This window comes from Galleria mellonella, unplaced genomic scaffold, assembly GCF_026898425.1.
Source record: "Galleria mellonella isolate WM207_F2 unplaced genomic scaffold, CSIRO_AGI_GalMel_v1 utg35, whole genome shotgun sequence".
Classification (NCBI taxonomy): domain Eukaryota; kingdom Metazoa; phylum Arthropoda; class Insecta; order Lepidoptera; family Pyralidae; genus Galleria; species Galleria mellonella.
The window spans coordinates 5,989,057-6,009,168 of NW_026442082.1; the positions used below are offsets into that span (position 1 = coordinate 5,989,057).

The following is a 20,112-nucleotide window of genomic DNA, read 5'->3' on the forward strand; positions in this document are numbered from 1 at the left end:
GCTATATCCCACTCTTCAAACCGAAACACAGCCATGCAAACACAACTGCTTCTCGCTAGAAACACGAATGGGACAGAAGTGGCCAAGCAAACGACTTTGGTACAAAGTCTCCCTCTGGTAAACGTTTCCTGAGCTAGAGGATCAGGTACTAGTACCTACATAATTCCATGTGCTGCCGTTATACACTACATCAAATCGAAGTATTCGGAGTTATTGACATTCGTATAAGAGAGCGTCAATCGATATTATATTGTAACGAGACATGGGTCGACAAACAACACAAAAAAAAGCCTTCTTGCTACTCAAGGATAGAATGCATAAGTATTTTTACACTTTTTGACTCATCTCTCTTTGAGAAAAATGGTCAATTTTATTGATAGAATACCATATACCATAGCATATCGGCCGTTAAAAGTCCACTGCTGAATATAAGCCTTCCCTATAAAGAGGGGTTTTGCCAGCAGCTGCCAAGTTTGGCAGGTGGGCTGGCAACTACAGTTAGGCTTTTTATGATGTTTTAACAGGGCCACTGCTGCCCATCCCTCGATCATAATAAGTTCCCTTAGTCGTCTCTTACGACACCCACGGGAAAGGAAGGAGCGATAGAAGACTCCCTTAAAAATAAGCTAACAGTTTCGATTTCAGCTTGTGTAAGTAGAGAAAATATAGTGTCAGTATCAACTTCTCATAGTTAGTTAATGTTGACGGGTCGGGTTTAGGTTTATCTAATTATAAATGATGCTCACAAAAGTTGACCCTTCAAACTTCTTAGAAATAGTTCATTAGGGACCGTTGTTATTAGCAGTGTAATTAATTAACTTCACACACCGCATATTCCTTGTAAAGTTTACGAATTGTCGGCTCACGTTGGGATTTTGGTATGAAATAATATGTAGGGTGAAAAGAGAAAGGGTATATTTATACGAAGTTCAGCGAGAATTTATGAAATTAAAATGTCATTATTATCATAATTTCAGCCTGTATCTGTCCACTGCTGGATATCGGATTTACCAGAGAAAGACTTTGTACAAAAGTTGATTGCTTGAGCACCTCTGTCCTATTCGTGTTTCTACCGTGAAGCAGTTGTGTTTGCATGGCTGTGTTTCGGTTTGAAGGGTGGGATATGGCGTGAATTTACTGGGTACAGAGGAATAACACCTGAGTCCTCAGGAATGGCAACGCATGGGGGTATCATGGGCGAAACGGTACACTCTGTTATGTCCATGGTACTGCTCATGTCTATAAGCGACGGTTAGCACTTTCCATCAGGTGGGCCGTTAGCTTGTTTGTCATTCTAAGTTGTATAAAAAAAAATTAAATGTCATTATTATGACGGGAGGTAATTTTTATCTTCCTAAAAAACAAAAAAAGACTATTGCTAGTTTACTAGCGTATAACATTTATGATCCCATTATAAGTAGTATAACGGGTTTAATTAGTAATATTAGTAATTATACTAATAATGTGACATGTTTTAATTTAAACTAACATCTACGACATTGGTTAAGCCACAGGATATGGTCATTATTCATCAAAATATTCGTGGCTTCTCCAGCAAAGAATTAGAATTAAGTCTTTTCTTAGAATCTAACAATGTACGGGTGTTATGTCTGACAGAACATTGGCTTAAACAATATGAAATAATTTGTCCTTTTGAACATTATAATATAGCTAGTTTTTTTGCTAGGAACAATGCCATTCATGGCGGGTCAATTATTATTTTAAAAAATGATGTAGAATATAAAAACCGTCAAGACATTGTAAATATTTCTATTGAGCAAACAATTGAACTATCTTGCGTAGAATTAGTTACTTGTATAATAATTTGCGTTTATCGTCCGCCATCGGCTTGTTTTGATTCTTTTGAACTGGCTATGGAGGAAGCATTGAGACGAGTCGCACGGAGGAATAAAACATTATTTGTATGTGGCGATTTTAATGTTGATTTATTATCGGAATGCTCAATAAGCTTAAGATTGATTAACTTATTTAAATCATTTAATTTGCACAATCTTTTTTTAGAACCCACTAGGGTCGCAGGAAATTCTGCCACTTGTATAGATAATGTTTTTTGTAATTGTGAAGTAAAGGTGAAAATGAATTTCGACTGTCTTGGATCTGATCATTACGGACAAAAAGTTATAATTGAAACTAAGGGATCCAAAGGGACTCAAACAATTACATGCAGACAAATAACACAAAAGAATTTGGCACGTTTTAAAAATAAAATTGAACATAAAATATCTAGTGTCATAGTACCTCAATATGACCCGGACATTGTATGTGAACATATTTTTAATTTAATTGAACATGAAGCTAGCAGTGAATTTAAAACAAAAACATTTTCAACTAGTGTAAAATCAAAGTTTTGTGACTGGGCCACGTTTGGTATTTATAAGTCTAGGGCTAATCTTTACGAACTTTACGAAAAACGAAGCTATATATCCGATCCCTTATTTCATGAACATGTAAAATCTTATTCGAAAATATTTAAAAAGGTTTGTCATACAGCTAAGTCTCTCTATTTAGGTAAAATAATAACTAAATCTAAAGATAAAATAAAAGCCACTTGGAAAGTCATAAATAGCGAAACTGGAAAAGATAATTTTCAAAATAGCAAAATAGCTTTAAATATTAATAACAAATTGGTAAATTCCGACACAGAGGTCGCGCATACATTCGAATCTTATTTTACTAATATTCCATTAATTACGACACAGGCTCTAAAATCTTCCCCGTCTGCTGCTGAAACTTTACTAACAGACAATGTTAGCAAGTCATCAGCTGTATTTAACTTTAGACATACATCATCAGTAGAAATAATGAAAATATTCAAACAACTTAATAATAAAAAAACAGAGGATCTATGGGGTATATCTGTTAAAATACTGGATAGTATAATGGAAATTATTGCGCCCTCTCTTGCTTTTATTTTCAATAAATGTATAGATGAAGGTAAATTTCCTAACATAATGAAAATTAGTAAAATCATACCGCTTTTTAAATCTGGAGATAGGAGTGACCCAATAAATTATAGACCTATATCCATACTCCCAGCACTCAGTAAAATTTTTGAAAAAATAATCCTTATGCAACTTGTCAGTTATTTCAATTTAAATAATTTAATCCACAATAGTCAATTCGGTTTTTCCAAAGGTCGTTCAACTACAGACGCAGGTGCAGAGTTACTTAGACACGTATTTGCTGCATGGGAAACCAAAATGGATGTGATAGGTGTTTTTTGTGACCTTTCTAAGGCTTTTGATTGCGTTGATCATAATACATTGCTAAAAAAACTTGCTTTTTATGGCGTCAAAGACAATGCTTTAAATTTAATAAAATCTTATCTATCTGATAGAATACAGAAAGTGAAGATTAGCAACGCTACGTCTGACGGGTCACTTGTGCAAATGGGTGTACCTCAAGGATCTATTCTCGGTCCATTTTTATTCCTAGTTTACATTAATGATCTCCCATATGCCATGCAGGATAGATGCGGCATAGTATTGTTTGCAGACGATACTTCATTGATTTTTAAAGTTAATAGAATGACTAATAATTATGACGATGTAAATAGTGCTTTGCGGCGTCTCCTGCACTGGTTTACAACTAACAATCTTATGTTAAACGCTAAAAAAACAAAATGTGTAAATTTCTCTCTATCTAAAAGTTTTAATACTAATAACAATATTAAATTAAATGACGAATCTCTCGAATTTATAGAATCTACTGTCTTTCTAGGAATCACACTAGATAATAAAACACAATGGGGTGCACAAATTCAAAGCCTTGCAGCGAAACTAAGTTCAGCAGCTTTTGCCGTGCGTAAAGTTAGACAGTACACTGATACTGATACTGCTAGATTAGTCTATTTTAGTTATTTTCATAGTTTACTCTCTTATGGAATATTACTATGGGGAAAAGCGGCAGATATTAAGAATATATTCATATTACAAAAACGTGCCGTTCGAGCGATCTACTGTATGAAGAGTCGTGACTCATTAAGAGAGAAATTCAAAGAGGCAAATATTCTCACCGTTGCTTCTCAATTTATATTTTTTTTTTTTTTTTTTTTTTTACAACACAGGGGGCAAACGAGCATGCGGCTCACCTGATGGTAAGTGACTACCGCCGCCCATTCAAAATTCAAATATTCAAATATTCTATATGTTCATAAAAATCTTGACTTATTTCCAAAAAACAGCAATATTCATAATATTAATACTAGATTTAAAGACAAACTTGCTGTCCCCAAGTATCGTTTAGAAAAAGTTAATAGGTCTTTTATGGGAATAGGTATAAAAATTTACAATAAGATACCAAAGGATATGTTGGAATTACCCTTAAATAAATTCAAAACATCTGTTAAATCATATTTACTGAGCAAAGCCTATTACTCACTAAACGATTACTTGAATGACGAGTGTGCATGGCAATAGTTGTTCATGCACTGAATTTTCATTTAATGTTAGACATAGACACCTATATAAATATACATTGTAAATAAACTGGCTTTAAAAAAAAAAAGTAATTCAATTGAGTTTCTTGCCAGTTCTTCTCAATTGGATCTATATACCGAACTGGACGGTAGGGTAAATATAAAATTATAATGTAAAAATTTGACCTTCATAAGCGGCTAAAATGTCCTACATGAATAAATGATTTTTGAATTTTGAATTTTATGACAATTTCAGCTTGTATTTGTCCACTGCTGGATATCGGATTTCCACAATGTCTTCCACTGTCGTCTAGTACGCGGTTCCAAGATCTACGAGTATCTACTAAGATAGTGCCAAGATTTTTCTTCACCATCTATTACTGCTAACTCGATAAATATGACCGACCTATTGCCACTTCTGCTGACAGATTTTGAGAGCTATGACAAGCATTCACAGCAGCCATATCAATACTGCTAGAAGGCCGAAGAAGAGACTTCTGGAAGGGCTTCTAGTCAGCGATCAGAGGGCGAAATTTCGGTCTTTGAACTGCGGTGCAGAAAGCAAGATGGGAAACTACTGCACTATAATCACATAAGTAGCAACTAATGGAATGGAAGATGCATGTATTAGTTGCGTCGACAAGAGGAAACTCTTAAATGAAAAGAAGAAGACAACCATTTTTAATCTAGTTCCGGATCGTGTCCCTTTGAGAAATTCCGAGCACAGCTCTCTTCATCGTTCGCTAAACGACTTTTAATTTATGGATCAGCCCTGCATTTAAACCCTGGTTTCTGCGCCACAAGTCCTGGCGAGTTCGTATTACTTCTCAATACAAAGTATCTTTACGGAACAATTTTTCTCAAGGAATATAACTTACTACAGGCTCCACCTGTAGTCATATCCTGGTGTTTAATAGTTTTGAAACTTCCTCAAGAAATAAGCTATAAAATGCAAAAAGATTGTTTCTACTCCAACTGATAGTTCCAGAAGTTAGCGCGTTTAAACAAACTCTTGCGTTTTATTATGCCACCACCTGACATTAAGTGGTAACTATTGCCTGAAGACATAAACAGCTTATAAAATACCATGAAAACGGCATCATAGAATACCAACTGACACCCATAATATATACCTCTCATATATTACCATTCCCGAGGACTATGGTGTCATGTTTTTATATCTTGTAATTTCACTGCCGTGTCTCATCCATCAAACCGAAATACAGCCATGCAAGCACGACTGATTAACAGCAGAGACACGAGCTACACTGTAATAACTATGTAGATTTTTGTAATATTTTCTCTCTAGTAATTTTTTTTTATATATAACTTAGAATGGCAAACAAGCTGACGGCCCATCTGATGGAAACTGGTAACCGTCGCCTATAGACATGAGCAGTATCATGGACATAACAGAGTATACTGTTTCACCCATGATACCCCCCATGCGTTGCTATTCCAGAGGACTCAGTTGTTATTCCTCTGTACCCTGTAAATTCACGCCATATCCCACCCTTCAAAGCGAAACACAGCCATACAAACACAACTGCTTTACGGTTGAAACTTGAATGAGACAGAGGTGCCCAAGCAAACGACTTTTGTACAAAGTCTGGTAAAATATAATTAAATATTACAGAAAACAATATAATCTCTATATTATGCATAATATAACTATATGTTCTAACATATAATGTAACTTAATAAGTTACATTTTATGAGCATGTTTGCGTTCAATTTTCACCCTCGCGATTATATATGGGGGAGTAACAATCAAAACGCGATTGTTAGCTTACAAAAGGTGGATTTTTGTGCGTGGTTAATCTTGGGTTGCCGGAACTGCGTAAAAGGGTATTAAGGGTCAAGCAAACTGGTACTAATAGAAGAAAAATTATTCAACAATATACATTTATTATGTGTATAACGAGGTTATACTCGTTATATTTTTTTTTTTGGAAACTAACTTAGGAATTATAGTGCTGAGGGATGTTTTTATTTTTTATTTTTATAAACAAAGTTGTTAATACACAGTTTTTCCAAATAATACGCAAAAGTGATGCTCGCCGTGTGGTCTCAGTATGGAGCAAGTCACCTTTTCCTTTCTCGTGGGTGTCATAAGAGGCAACTAAAGGAACCTAATGGTGGATGCATGGGCAATAGCGTTCCTACTAAAATACTAACGACTTTGTTGGCATTTTAATAGGGACTGCGGTTGCCAATCCGCATGCATGCCAAGCGTGGCAACTAGTATATTATACACAAAATTGAGAATAATATAAAGTAAAAGAGTATCGGATAAAGTAAAAGAGTGAGCATGAACATTTTTTTTTTTTTTTTAATTTTTTCCAAAATGTCTTTCATACTTATTTTCATAGTCTTATACCATATTTGCATGCCATATCGTTAGTTAATAATGACCGTGTGGTCCCGGCATAGAATAGGCCACCCCTTCCTTTCCCGTGGGAGTCGTAAGAGGCGACTAAGAGAGCGCGAGTCTAAAACTTAAATGCAGTTGCTAAATCCCTTCCAAGAGCAACTCTGGCAAAATCCCTTAAGGGGGAAGCTGCAGTTGACGGTTAAAAGCTGATATAATGATGATGATTAAGTTATTATATAATATTACTGTCTGTTGTGAAGAGAAATTGTACAAAATCAATTTATGGTACAATTCTTATTGAACAGTTAATATATATATATATATATATATATATATATATATATACGTATATGTATATATAATATTACTGTCTGTTGTGAAGAGAAAATGTACAAAATCAATTTATGGTACAATTCTTATTGAAAATTTAAACGAATTATTATAATTAGGAATTAAATTGTTTTATTGGTGATTAAAGCAATAAGTAACAGTAGAAACTTAACAATTAAACTTAGGACTGTAATTTTAGATGTTTGTTACGCAATCATATTTAAGAGTTTTTTTTTAACAACTTAGAATGGCAAACAATCTAACGACTTACCTGATGGAAAGTGATAACCGTCGCCTATAGACATGTGCAGTACCATGGACATAATAGAGTATACTGTTTCGCCCATGATATCCCCCATGCGTTGCCATTCCTGAGGACTCAGGTGTTATTCCTCCGTACCCTGTAAATTCACTGTCATATCCCACCCTTCAAACCGAAACACAGGCATACAAACACAACTGATTCACGACAGAAACACGATCTTCAATAATACTAAACATATTTTGTTTTTTTTTTTTTACCAATCTATTGCGTTCGCTTTCATGTCAACCCCTGGTCACGTTTGAAGTCACTGTTTCTTTGCGTAACAAAACATAAATGACGCAGCTGTTTGATTGTGCCTTAACACTGCAATATCCCTTGCGTGTGACCGGCGCGACTGTTATTATTTCTCTCTCTACACGTGTACCAGATTTACGTCAATCGTTACGCTCCATCTATTATGTGTAGGTCAATGAATCTGTAGATGTAATTTTTTTGGCTAAGTAGGCTTATGCAGTGCAGTAAGGAATCAAGATTTTCGTTTTGAACATTTATCAAGTTATTTGGAAATAGATTAAGAATAATTCTTATTTAAGTAATTTTTTTTTTATAACTTAGAATAGCAAACAAGCTGACGGCCCATCTGATGGAAAGTGGTAACCGTCGCCTATAGACATGAGCAGTACCGTGGACATAACAGAATATACTGTTTCGCCCATGATACTCCCCATGCGTTGCCATTCCATAGGACTCGGGTGTTATTCCTCTGTACCCTAAAAATTCACGCCATATCCCACCCTTCAAACCGAAACACAGCCATACAAACACAACTGCTTCACGGTTGAAACACGAATGGGACAGAGTTACCAAAGCAATCGACTTTTGTACAAAGTCTCCATATTTTTTTTTAACCCATGCCCTGCTCAGTCTCACTTCAGATTTGCCTTTTTGGTATTGCATTAGCAATTATTGTACTAGAGAGAGTATTTTCAATGTAATTCAGAACTAAACAGTCCTCTCGTGCGAATGCTTGACTCGAGGACTAGATCATTATTAGTGATTAAGTATTAACATAGTTTTTAAATACATTTACCAACAAAAATGGACCCAAGTTGTCTAAAATAAATAAATACATAAATAAAAATAAGTATAGTATTTGGAACATCGTCGACAAGTTTTATTTCCAATACACTATCGCTTGAATACTAAATCGAAATCAATGGGGAAAAAATACTATCGCCTCAATGGACGATTTCCGATAGAATTTTATTGTATCCGCATATTGTTACCGTTCAGTTCAATCGGACTCCAGACAAAAGGTATAAACGTATTTTTTCTCTATTCACTCATTATATCTATAGTTGCAATTATTCTAACGCATCTCTCCTATATTTTTTTACAACACAGGGGGCAAACGAGCATGCGGCTCGCCTGATGGTAAGTGTAAGTAAAAACTCCTATATATAGTTCATCATATCGAAGTTTTTTATGCAACTTAGAATGGCAAAACGATGTCTGTAAACGAGACTTACTCGTAATTCAGGAAAATTTATCTGAATGCAGAAGAACAAAGAAAATATAGAGAACAGAAAAGAAATTAATTTTTTTTAGAATTTTTAATAATTGTGAAGGTCAAACTTTAAATTTGGCGTGTATTTCATTTCAAATACACGCATACGAGGTCGCGGACAAAAGGCAGTATAGTTGGTTTATGTATAAAATAATTTATTTTTAAACCAACATCGGATTCAGGCTGGGTTTGTATCCTGTAATCTCGCTGGATCTGTCTCTTACTTATTTCTAGGTTAACGAACGAGAGACTCGCTCTAGAAATAACACGGTATCCGTGATTTATAGCTGCTTTTAGCAGATTGCTTATTGAAACGGTAATCACTCGCTTGATAACCTACCAGATAGGTACTGACAGAACTTGGAGGTATTTTGAAAGAAGGATCATTTTTATTCTGATTTGTATTGTAATATGTATTATTGGGTTCCAAATAGTACCAGTTAGATATTAGAGGTTGGTTGGCATTGAATAAATAAAAAAATATAGCTAAAAGATATTATACAACTTTAATTTTGACTAGTTTCTGTCTTTTGTCGAATAGAATGCACCGATGAAGAGCAAGATATCATAGATAGATGCTAAGAACAAGGAATTAATTACATAGAAGGAGTAATATAATTGTCAATTCATAGCAGGCCAGTGTATAGAAAATGTTATACGGCCGTATAACCCTACCAAATTCAGTTATAACCTGCTTGCATACTTTCTACATAAACTGTGTCGAATATATAATTTAGTAATGTAAAATTTGTCATTGACAAATAATTGACATATCACTACGAAGAAAAATTTTATATACACATTATCTATACACTAGCCTGCTATGAATTGAGGAAAATAGTAACTGACAGTGTATCTTTCGTCCTCTTTTTACTAATTATATTTGCATAAGAAGAAAGGAGGAAACCATACGATTTACAGTTTTTATTTTATCATTCCTTCTATGCAATTCCTTGTTCTTAGGATAGATTTTGAATATTTGAATTTAGAACGCGGAATAAAATGTCAAATGCAAAAGTGGTAAAATTGAACTACGATTTCTCTTCACACATACGTTTAAAATATTCGAATTGAGAACGCGGAATCGAGTATCGAATATAAAACTTCGTATACGACGAAAAGAATTTTACTCAGCAAAAGTACAGCTTATTCGAACGCGACGAAATTAAAAAGGGACCACAATACGGCAGTAAACTTTATTGATTGTAAAACTTTTGTACGTAATCGCATAACATAAGATTATATAGATATAGATGGAGCTTCAAATATAAAAAAAAAATATTAAAATATACTTAGCAAATTTGACCGATTATTTTTTTATTTTTAAATAAAAAACCTTTAATTTAAATACACTATAGGGACTTAAAGCGTCATAATTACAAGTAAATAGTAATAGAAACGTCGGCAATAAAAATCTAAAATGTATAAGGTATGGAGATACCTACCGATATACATATTTAGTATATATATTCTAGTATAGATATTTACCTGTAATCGCGTCGCGTTAATTCAAATTCAAATTATCTTTATTCAAAAAGATTTATTTACAAGCACTTTTAAATCATTTTTTTAATCTACTGCAACTTCGGTTCTGAAAGTTGTTATGTGTTGAGAAGAGCTCGCAAGAAACTCAAACTTACTCTTTGATATCTCTGCTGATCTATATATGAATTCACATATATTTATTAAAATGTACTATGTCTAAAATTACATGCTACCGAATAGTGTATTTTTTGTTAATGGATGATAATGGAATGGTAGCCTTACCTGCGCTATTGGTATACACTGGTGGGGCACCAGTGAAGGATGATAGATGATGATGAAGCAGGTCAGTTAGTCCATCGTGACAAATTCAACGATAAACCAACCAAGATGGTTTCCAGGGGAACCGTGTGGAGGTCGACCTGATAAGGTTTATTGCTAGCAATGGTATTTGCTAATCCCCATTACTAACAATCCCTACTCCCTGGATAGTGCATTTATATGTTTTAACAATACAAAATAAAAAAATTACTATAACGTGCTTTTTTCAATGTTACAAGTAGACATGGGTAACATCGGTACCGCGGGGGGAAAGGGATTGTTAGTAATGGAGACTGAGAATCCTATTGCTAGCAATATACCCAACCAAGCCAACCTCCTCGCGGTTCTCCCTGGAAACTATCATGGTTAATTCCTGATGAATTCATCATGATAGGCTAACTGGCCTGTTTTCATTCTCATCTATCACCCTTCACTGGTGCTCCGCCAGCATATCCCGTTAACGCAGGCGGGGTTACCATCCTTGGGGGATGTGCTAATTAATATACGGGCGCATCCCCCGAGTGGTAGTGTGAGCACGCCATCCACCCTATCTTGAGAGAGGAGACCTGCTCTTACCATCAGGGGGCGGGTCGCTGCCGTCGGAGATGTGGTGAGTGCGAAAGCGAACCTATGTCTCCGACATATGGCACCTCGAGGGTATATCGTCTGGTTTTTGGTGGGTACACTCCCACCTTACGGGGGGATTCCCACAGTACCCATTCACCTCCCACAAGGTGTATGGGTTATAAAGCATTTTCCAGAGGTTATAAAAAAAGGCAGGGTTACTTAATTTTCACTCATCAAAAAAAAAGTTTAGGCGCGTAAAAATATTCATATGAATTGAAAATGTTGCTAAAAAACAGTATCTATATATCAAAGCCTTAATGCCCACATAGGTGGCAGAATTTCTTGATGAAGAATGCCTGACGCGAACTAATCTTGACGAATGGTGACCGGCTGACGGATCGTGTGATGTCTCACGCTCGTTTGTTACGTGTTCAGATTACTGTGAAACTTTTAATCTTCGTATGCTACCACTGTTATATTATTTAATTTATTTATTTATTCATTAGTACATATTTTTTTTTATACAACTTACAATGGCAAACAAGCTCAGCCCACCTGATGGAAAGTGGTAACCGTCGCCTATAGACAGTGCAGTACCATGGACATAACAGAGTACCTATATAGTTTCGCCCATGATACCCCGCATGCGTTGCCATTCCTGAGGACTCAGGTGTTATTCCTCTGTACCCTGTAAATTCACGCCATATCCCACCCTTCAAACCCGAACACGGCCATGCAAACTCAACTGCTTCACGGTAGAAACACGAATGGGATAGAGGTGACCAAGCAAACGACTTTTGTACAAAGTCTCCCTCTGGTAAAACTCCACTGGTGTGGTAAACCACCTCTGTGATTACGTGTTAATTGTTATCGTAATATTTATGTATGTATATATATATTTATTTGTTAAATATATTATGTGTGTGTTTCTATTAGTCTAATTATGTTTATAATATATGTTTATATTAAGTGTCACTTTTTATATTTCCTTAACTCAATGATGCATACTTTTTCCTCAGTTTGCGCAATAGCTGATTTGTAGAGAACACCGTCCGGTGTTTTTTTTAATTGGTGATAATGGAATAGTAACCCCACCCGCGCTATCACCAGTGAAGGATGATAGGTGAGGATGAAGCAGGTCAGTTAGCCCATCGTGACGAGTTCAACAAGAATTGTTCACGATGGTTTCCAGGAGGAACCAAGTGGAGGTCGACTTAATAGGGCATATTGGTAGCAATGGGGCTGTCAAGCTCCATTGCCAATAATCCCTTTCCCCCCTACCGCCCGGTGTTAAGCCATATATACGTGGTTTCACTATGTATTAAAGTTTAAATAAATAAATACAGATATTTAGTTTAAGACTAACTTGATTTTTAATTTGTCTTATAAATTTCGTTATTCTAGAATACGTTTATTACGTTTAACTTTCTACAATACCAGTACAATACGCAAGTATTATAAATCAAATTTGGAATGAAATAAATGGAAATAAAAGACTTGGGAAACATAAAAATGCAAAGGCCCAATTGGTGGCGAAGTTAAATCTCAAACAGCCTACCCTGTGGACTGCCGCGGCTATCTTAAAGAAAGTTTACCTAGACGTGACGCCAATATCTTTTTATTGCACGTGACTTGAATGAGAAAATGTAATCCGCGCTCCACAGTTGCTACAACTGTGTATTTACACTAGTCTTTATCCCTGACGTTGTACGTGTTTTTTATGGCAAGCTGGCAGTCTACCTGATGGTAAGTGTTGACCGTCGTCTATAGATATGGACAGTACCATGGAAATGGGGGGAAAGGGGTTGTTAGCAATAGAATTTGACAGTCCTATTGTTAGCAATATGCCCTATTAGGTCGACCTCCACGTGGTTCCTAAGAACAAGGAAATCATCGTGAACAATTCTTGTTGAATTCGTCACGATGGGCTAACTGACCTGCTTCATCCTCACCTATCATCCTTCACTGGTGCCTCGCCGGTGTATACCAACAGCGCGGATGGGGTTACCATTCCATTTTCACCCAACAAAAAAAAGTATCATGGTAATAACAGAGTGTACTGTGACACCCACAGTATGCCTTGTGCATTGCCATTCCTAAGGACTAAGGTGTAAGGCCGTGTAGGGCCGGCATAGAATAAACCACCCATTCTTTTCCTGTGGGTGTCGTAAGAGGTGGGAGAGGGGGGATGGGCAGCAGTGTCCCTCTTAAAACATGATCAAAAGCCAAACGGTGGTTGCCAATCCACCTGCCCTTCACTGCTCTGCTCCTATTGATCGTAGCGTGATGAAAAGTATACTATAATCTGCCTAGGAGAATGAAGAATAATTGTACCAAGTTTCATTAAAATCCCTCAAATAGTTTTTGTTTCTATAACGAACATACAGACAGACAGACAAAAATTTTACTGATTGCATTTTTGCCATCAGTATCGATCACTAATCACCCGCTGATAGTTATTTTGGAAATATATTTCATGTACAGAATTGATCTCTCTACAGATTTATTATAAGTATAGATATACAAAATAGATATTATATTATTACAAATATCTATTTGAATTTAGTAAAATTGCCTGGACATTCAGTACCTTAAAAGTGTCTGTTTATTTACATTGGACATTCGTCATCTTCATATCAGCTTTTAAAGGTCCACTGCTGAACATAGGCCTCCTTCATAATAGAGCTTTAGCTAGAAGTTGTCACACTTTCGTGTTTCAACCGTGAAGCAGTTGTGTTTGCATGGCTGTGTTTCGGTTTGACTAAAATAAAAGGGTGGGGTATTCGTGAATTTACTGGGTACAGAGGAATAACACCTGAGTCCTCAGGAATGGCAATCGCATGGTGGATTTCATGGGCGAAACAGTATACTCTGTTATGTCCATGGTACTGTTCATGTCTATAGGCGACGGTTACCACTTTCCATCAGGTGGGCAGTCAGCTTGCTTGCCATTCTAAGTTGTATAAAAAAAAAACACTTGACTGGCGGATTGGCAACCGCCTTTAGGCTGTTGGCTACCACTTGCACCATTTTACTAGTTGGACCACTAAAATCTCTTAGTCACCTCTTACGACGCCTACGGTAAAGGAAAGGGTGCCCCATTCTACGCCGGGACCACACGGTACATTGATCAGTCGAATATTCATCGTCATCAACATATCCGCCATAAATGGCCACAAAAGCCTCTCCCTTGTGGGTTTTGCTAGTAGTTGCCACGATTGGCTAGTGGATTGGCAATTGTATTTAGACTATTGGTAATGATTATAATAAGATTCATTTATTTGCTGTTAAATGGTACACTTTTATAGTTAAAATGGGCACTGCCCATGTGTTTATCATTAAAATCTCTTAGTCGCCACTTACGACGTCCACGGGAAAGGTAGAGGTGGCCCATTCTACGCCGGGACCACACGGCACAGAGTAGTCAGATTATTATTAGTTGTTAATTAATTTCGTAATCGTGGTTTCTGTTTTTGGCGGAGCAAAATCTACCTGCCTTTATCCGATTTTCAATTATAAACTTTAATATTTACAAAGCGTATGATATCAGTTGTTTTACACCCGTAGGGCTTTTGTATTGTATGAAGGAAATTAAACTGCAGCGCTACCTATCGATTACATTTCATACACACGCCTTCTAAACAAATTGGTTGGCAACCAAATGGCTTGAAAGGATTTCCACCTACGCACCGTTATAAAGAACTCCGGATCATATGTGTAAAGCGCAAGCCATATTGACAGCTACGCTAATTGAAACTTAGTTTAGTTTAGCTGAGCTTAGAGTTAGGTGAGCTAAGTAAAGCTATGCAAATTATTTGCGTTCACAGTAGATAATCCATATAGTAATACATCATAACCTTCAAGAAAAGAGCATATTCCTTTTTAAAAGGCCGGCAGCACATCTGCAATGCCGTTAGTGTTGTGGGTGATCATGGGCGGCGGTAGTCACTTACCATCAGGTGAGCCGCATGCTCGTTTGCTACCTGTGTTGTAAATAAAAATCGGTAAAAAAACTTTTAAGTTAAACGGTTTTATTTTATGTGCACTGAAAACTACAAAATAAATAAATAGTTACTTACCTATCAACCTACGTAGGTGATCTCGGTCATTAATATAGCTCTGATGGTAGTGGTTGTCATAACATGAACCATGTCAGCGGCCGAAAGGCAGTTCATGAGAGAACACTAACACCAGGGTTTGCTTGGTAGGTAAACTAAGCAGCCCACACTATAACAAGTAGCTATTTTGACCTTCTAGTTCAGAAATATTTTAGTACTAGGCAGAATAGCTTTTAGGCATATTAGACTAAAATAAAAACGTGGGGCCCATTAACTATTTCTGTATTACTTTTTACTATACTAATTGTTTTAAATGTGGATTGCATCGACTTATTATAATCGTCATCATCATCATCCTAGCGGTTTATCCCGGTCGCATCCGAAACCTCATAGCTCCGGAGTCCAGAGTCCGCTGAATCGACTTACTATAATCGTAACTGGAGGTTTTGACCATCAATAACCAGCCGTTACGGCTTCACCAGCGAACGCCGAGCTCATGATCTACCAAAGTATAAGATATGCTCTGCTATAGGTATGATTTCAGAGGGGCCCCACGTTTTTATTTTAGTCTAATATGCCTAAAAGCTATTCTGCCTAGTACTAAAATATTTCTGAACTAGAAGGTCAAAATACCTACTTGTTATAGTGTGGGCTGCTTAGTTTACCTACCAAGCAAACCCTGGTGTTAGTGTTCTCTCATGAACTGCCTTTCGGCCGCTGACATGGTTCATGTTATGACAACCACTACCATCAGAGATATTAATGACCGAGATCACCTACGTAGGTTGATAGGTAAGTAACTATTTATTTATTTTGTAGTTTTCAGTGCACATAAAATAAAACCGTTTAACTTAAAAGTTTTTTTACCGATTTTTATTTTCTTGTTTTTAGTATTTAGTGAAATTGTTTACCGAATATTCCTCATTCTATTTAATTCGTTCAGTGCATCATTATTACATGGTTTCTTACCTGATAATTTAGTACAATCTAATTCCTCAATACATAGCCCTTCCAGAGACTTGATCGACTTAGAGCCACGTATGCTTTGATTGTCCTTCCTCAAACCATTTTGAGCCCAAATATACTACTGCATGGTCGACGGTGCTGCCCTGCATTTTATGGACGGTGAATGCTCATGACAAAACTAAGGGCAACATCCTTTTTTCAGCCGTACCATAATTGAATTTTGCTGGAAACTGTATGGCTTTAGGGTAAATAACGTGCATGCCGTCTGTGCCAAAGTCAATTAAAACTGATGATTAATCTGTTTCGTACATTTGGGTTCGACGGAACTGAGGCCAAAAAATTTCTGTAATGTGGTCTATAGCGTCATTTACCAATCCTTTTGTAACGTCAATGTTGGACCGCAACAGTACTTATGGTAAGCCTCCAGTCTTATTTATATTTGTTGGTATTTTTTGTTTATTGTTACCATGTTGTTCCCACGATTAAGGGGCATTTTGATGGTCGACCCCCCCCCCCCCCGCAGTCCAGTAAAGGGGCAAGGCTTAATATACAACAAGATGCGCCCAATCTTGAGGGGGAAGCGCTTACGACATTACATTTTTATCCACCCTAATGCCATACAGTCCTCGGCACGTTTTAACCTATTATATATATATACCTATTATATATATATACCTATATATATATATATATATATATATATATATATATACTTATTATAGTGTCTGGGTGTCTGAGTGTCAAGTGTCTGAAAAGTGTCGAGTGTCGAGTGTCTAGTGTCTGAGTGTCTAAGGTCTCGGTGTCTGAGTGTCAATTGTCTGAGAGTCTAGTGTCTGAGTGTCTTGTATCCAAGTGTCTAGTGTCTGAGTGTCTAGTGTCTGGGTGTCTGAGTGTCTAGTGTCTAAGTGTCGAGTGTCGAGTGTCGAGTGTCGACTGTCGAGTGTCGAGTGTCGAGTGTCGAGTGTCGAGTGTCGAGTGTCGAGTGTCGAGTGTCGAGTGTCAAGTGTCGAGTGTCGAGTTTCGAATGTCTAGTGTCTGAGTGTCTAGTGTCTGGGTGTCTGAGAGTCAAGTGTCTGAGAGTCTAGTGTCTGAGTGTCTTGTATCCAAGTGTCTAGTGTCTGAGTGTCTAGTGTCTGGATGTCTGAGTGTCTCTAGTGTCTGAGTGTCGAGTGTCGAGTGTCGAGTGTCGAGTGTCGAGTGTCGAGTGTCGAGTGTCGAGTGTCAAGTGTCGAGTGTCGAGTGTCGAGTGTCTAGCGTCTGAGTGTCTAGTGTCTGGGTGTCTCAGTGTAGTCCTATAATTTGATACCCATATTGTGGTGGTTGTGGAAAAATATGTACCTAGTCCGCCATATTGGAACGGCGTCCATCTTGAATTTTAAATTTTGACATAATCATCGTGTTTTACTAGTGTAGCCCTTTCATTTGATACCCATATTGCTTGGGTTAAGGAAAAATATGTTTTGCGCCATTTTGTATCGGCGGCCATCTTAGATTTATAATGTTATTGATTTTATTATATTGTATTGTCATCTAAATTAAATGTGTGTACCAAATTTCAGACCAATCTGACAACGGGAAGGTGCTTAAATTCCAATTTCTAATTTTGACCCAAATAAATAAATACCGTACAGGTCGAGCTAAATAAAATCGTTTAATAAAACCGTTTAATAAAAAAGAGTATGTCCGCCGGTCCCAGTATAGAATGGGTCACCCTTTCCTTTCCCGTGGGTGTCGTAAGAGACGATTTAGGTAGCTTATGGTGGAGGGATAGACAGCAACGTCCCTCTTAAAACATCTGTAAAAGCCTAACTGTAGTTGCCAACCCGCCTGCCAATCGTGGCAACTACTGGGAAGGCCTATGTTCATCAGTGGACAATTATTAGCTGAAATAATAATAATAAAATCTATATAATACCTATTATAAATGAAAAAGTTAGTTTATTTATTTACTAGTGGCCCGTCCTGGCGTCGCACGGGTGGGCTTTTTACATTTTAAAAAGTGCCCATTAAGGCTGCACACGCGACGGAAGCTTAACAATGGAGTAACTTCTCCCATTTTCCCAACATTTCCCTTCACTGCTCCACTCCTATTGATTGTAGCGTGATGAAAAGTATACTATAACCTGCCCAGGAGTATGAAGAATAATTGTACCAAGTTTCGTTAAAATCCGTCGAGTAGATTTTGTTTCTATATAACGACAAAAATTTTACTGATTGCATTTTTGGCATCAGTATCGATCACTAATCACCCCCTGATAGTTATTTTGTAAATATATTTCATGTACAGAATTGACTTCTCTACAGATTTATTATAAGTATGGATTACCTCTTAGCTTCTGTGTGAATTTACAGGGTAGGGCTTAGCGTAGATTTTTTTTTATAATCAAGCCAGAGAGCTGAATAGCTAAGGCTGTTGACACCGAGCCCCCGCTGACCTAATTGACATCAGGTAGACTTTTTAAAACCTCTATACTGACAGACAAAGGTGGCAAAAACCATTCATAGTCTGCCCACGTCTCTTAAACCACAAAATAACAATTTTTACAAGCAACGATCAACTTTATCCGTCCAATATTAAAGTCGACATTTATCCACCCTGTATCTGTTGCTGAATATCTCACTTGTTTCATTTTAAACACGATACTAGAATGAAAGCGATACAGTCCAAATTTAAATGGCGGATAAACTAAATTTTGTTAGTTGCAAAATATTTATTATAACCTAGCAATAAGGTTCGGATTTCAATGAGCACGCTTAATATTAACCCTTCGTCTGTAGCATCTGCTGGCGGCGAAAGTGTCTAATTATTGAAAATAATGGTTCCTTATAATATGCTACGGGGATTTTATGTAGCACGGAGGACACGCTGCATCGTGCCATTGAATTTTATATTTCATTTTTCTCAGGGGAACCGAGAGGTTTCTATAAATAAAATATTACGTACAAATTTTATTTTATTTGGGTTCGGCAAAACGCGTTCGCAGCAGAATAGATAAGGCGAGCGGTTTAGAATGTATTAATTGTAATAAATATAGAATGGTATTTATTATACATTAAAATCAAAGAAAACACCTTTGCAAATCTTTGTTTGTATACAAATTAGCTATGTTTGTGTACGACGAAATCCCGAGAAGCGAACTATGTAATTATAAAATAATAAATGACACAGTTCAACTAATTAACTCAGCATTCTACTCCACATACTTGATAGAAATATAATTTAAATTTTGTCAAATCTATGGTAAATTTGAATATTATCTAGACAGTTTTCTATCAAGCATATCATCGCTTACCATCAAATGAGGCATGACCAAGTGCAAACCCATCGAGTATATAACAAAAAAAAAAAAAAATGCAACAACAGTACTGTGGCCGTGAAACGAAGCGAAAAAAGTTAACTATAATAGGGTTTTTAAAAGCCTGCAAGATTCAATGAACCGTGAACACGGTGAATTTCGCTGAATTTTACCCTGTCCGTACAATAGTTGCCTAAATCAACCCTTTTCTGTTCTTTAACAGCTATATCTTTTAATGTAGATAGCATTTTTTTCTATACAATACTGAATACAGAGTCTATTTGATTTTATCGAGGAAGATTTTCCCAAAAAAAAACCTTTCCGGTCAATTGTTGGCATTATATTTACATTTAAACATAAATGGATTTTTTTTAAGAAGGATTTTGTATTTGTCGTATGAGCATACATTAATATTTTAAGGCTGCCTTAATGTATTGTATTGTGTTGT

General features: G+C 36.5%; 1 protein-coding gene across 2 annotated transcripts in view; it reads right to left on the reverse strand.

Moving 5' to 3' along the window:
- The window catches only part of LOC113519588 (octopamine receptor Oamb), a 206,433-nt gene that overhangs the window by 19,753 nt on the left and 166,568 nt on the right, over positions 1–20,112 (reverse strand). The window lies entirely within an intron of this gene.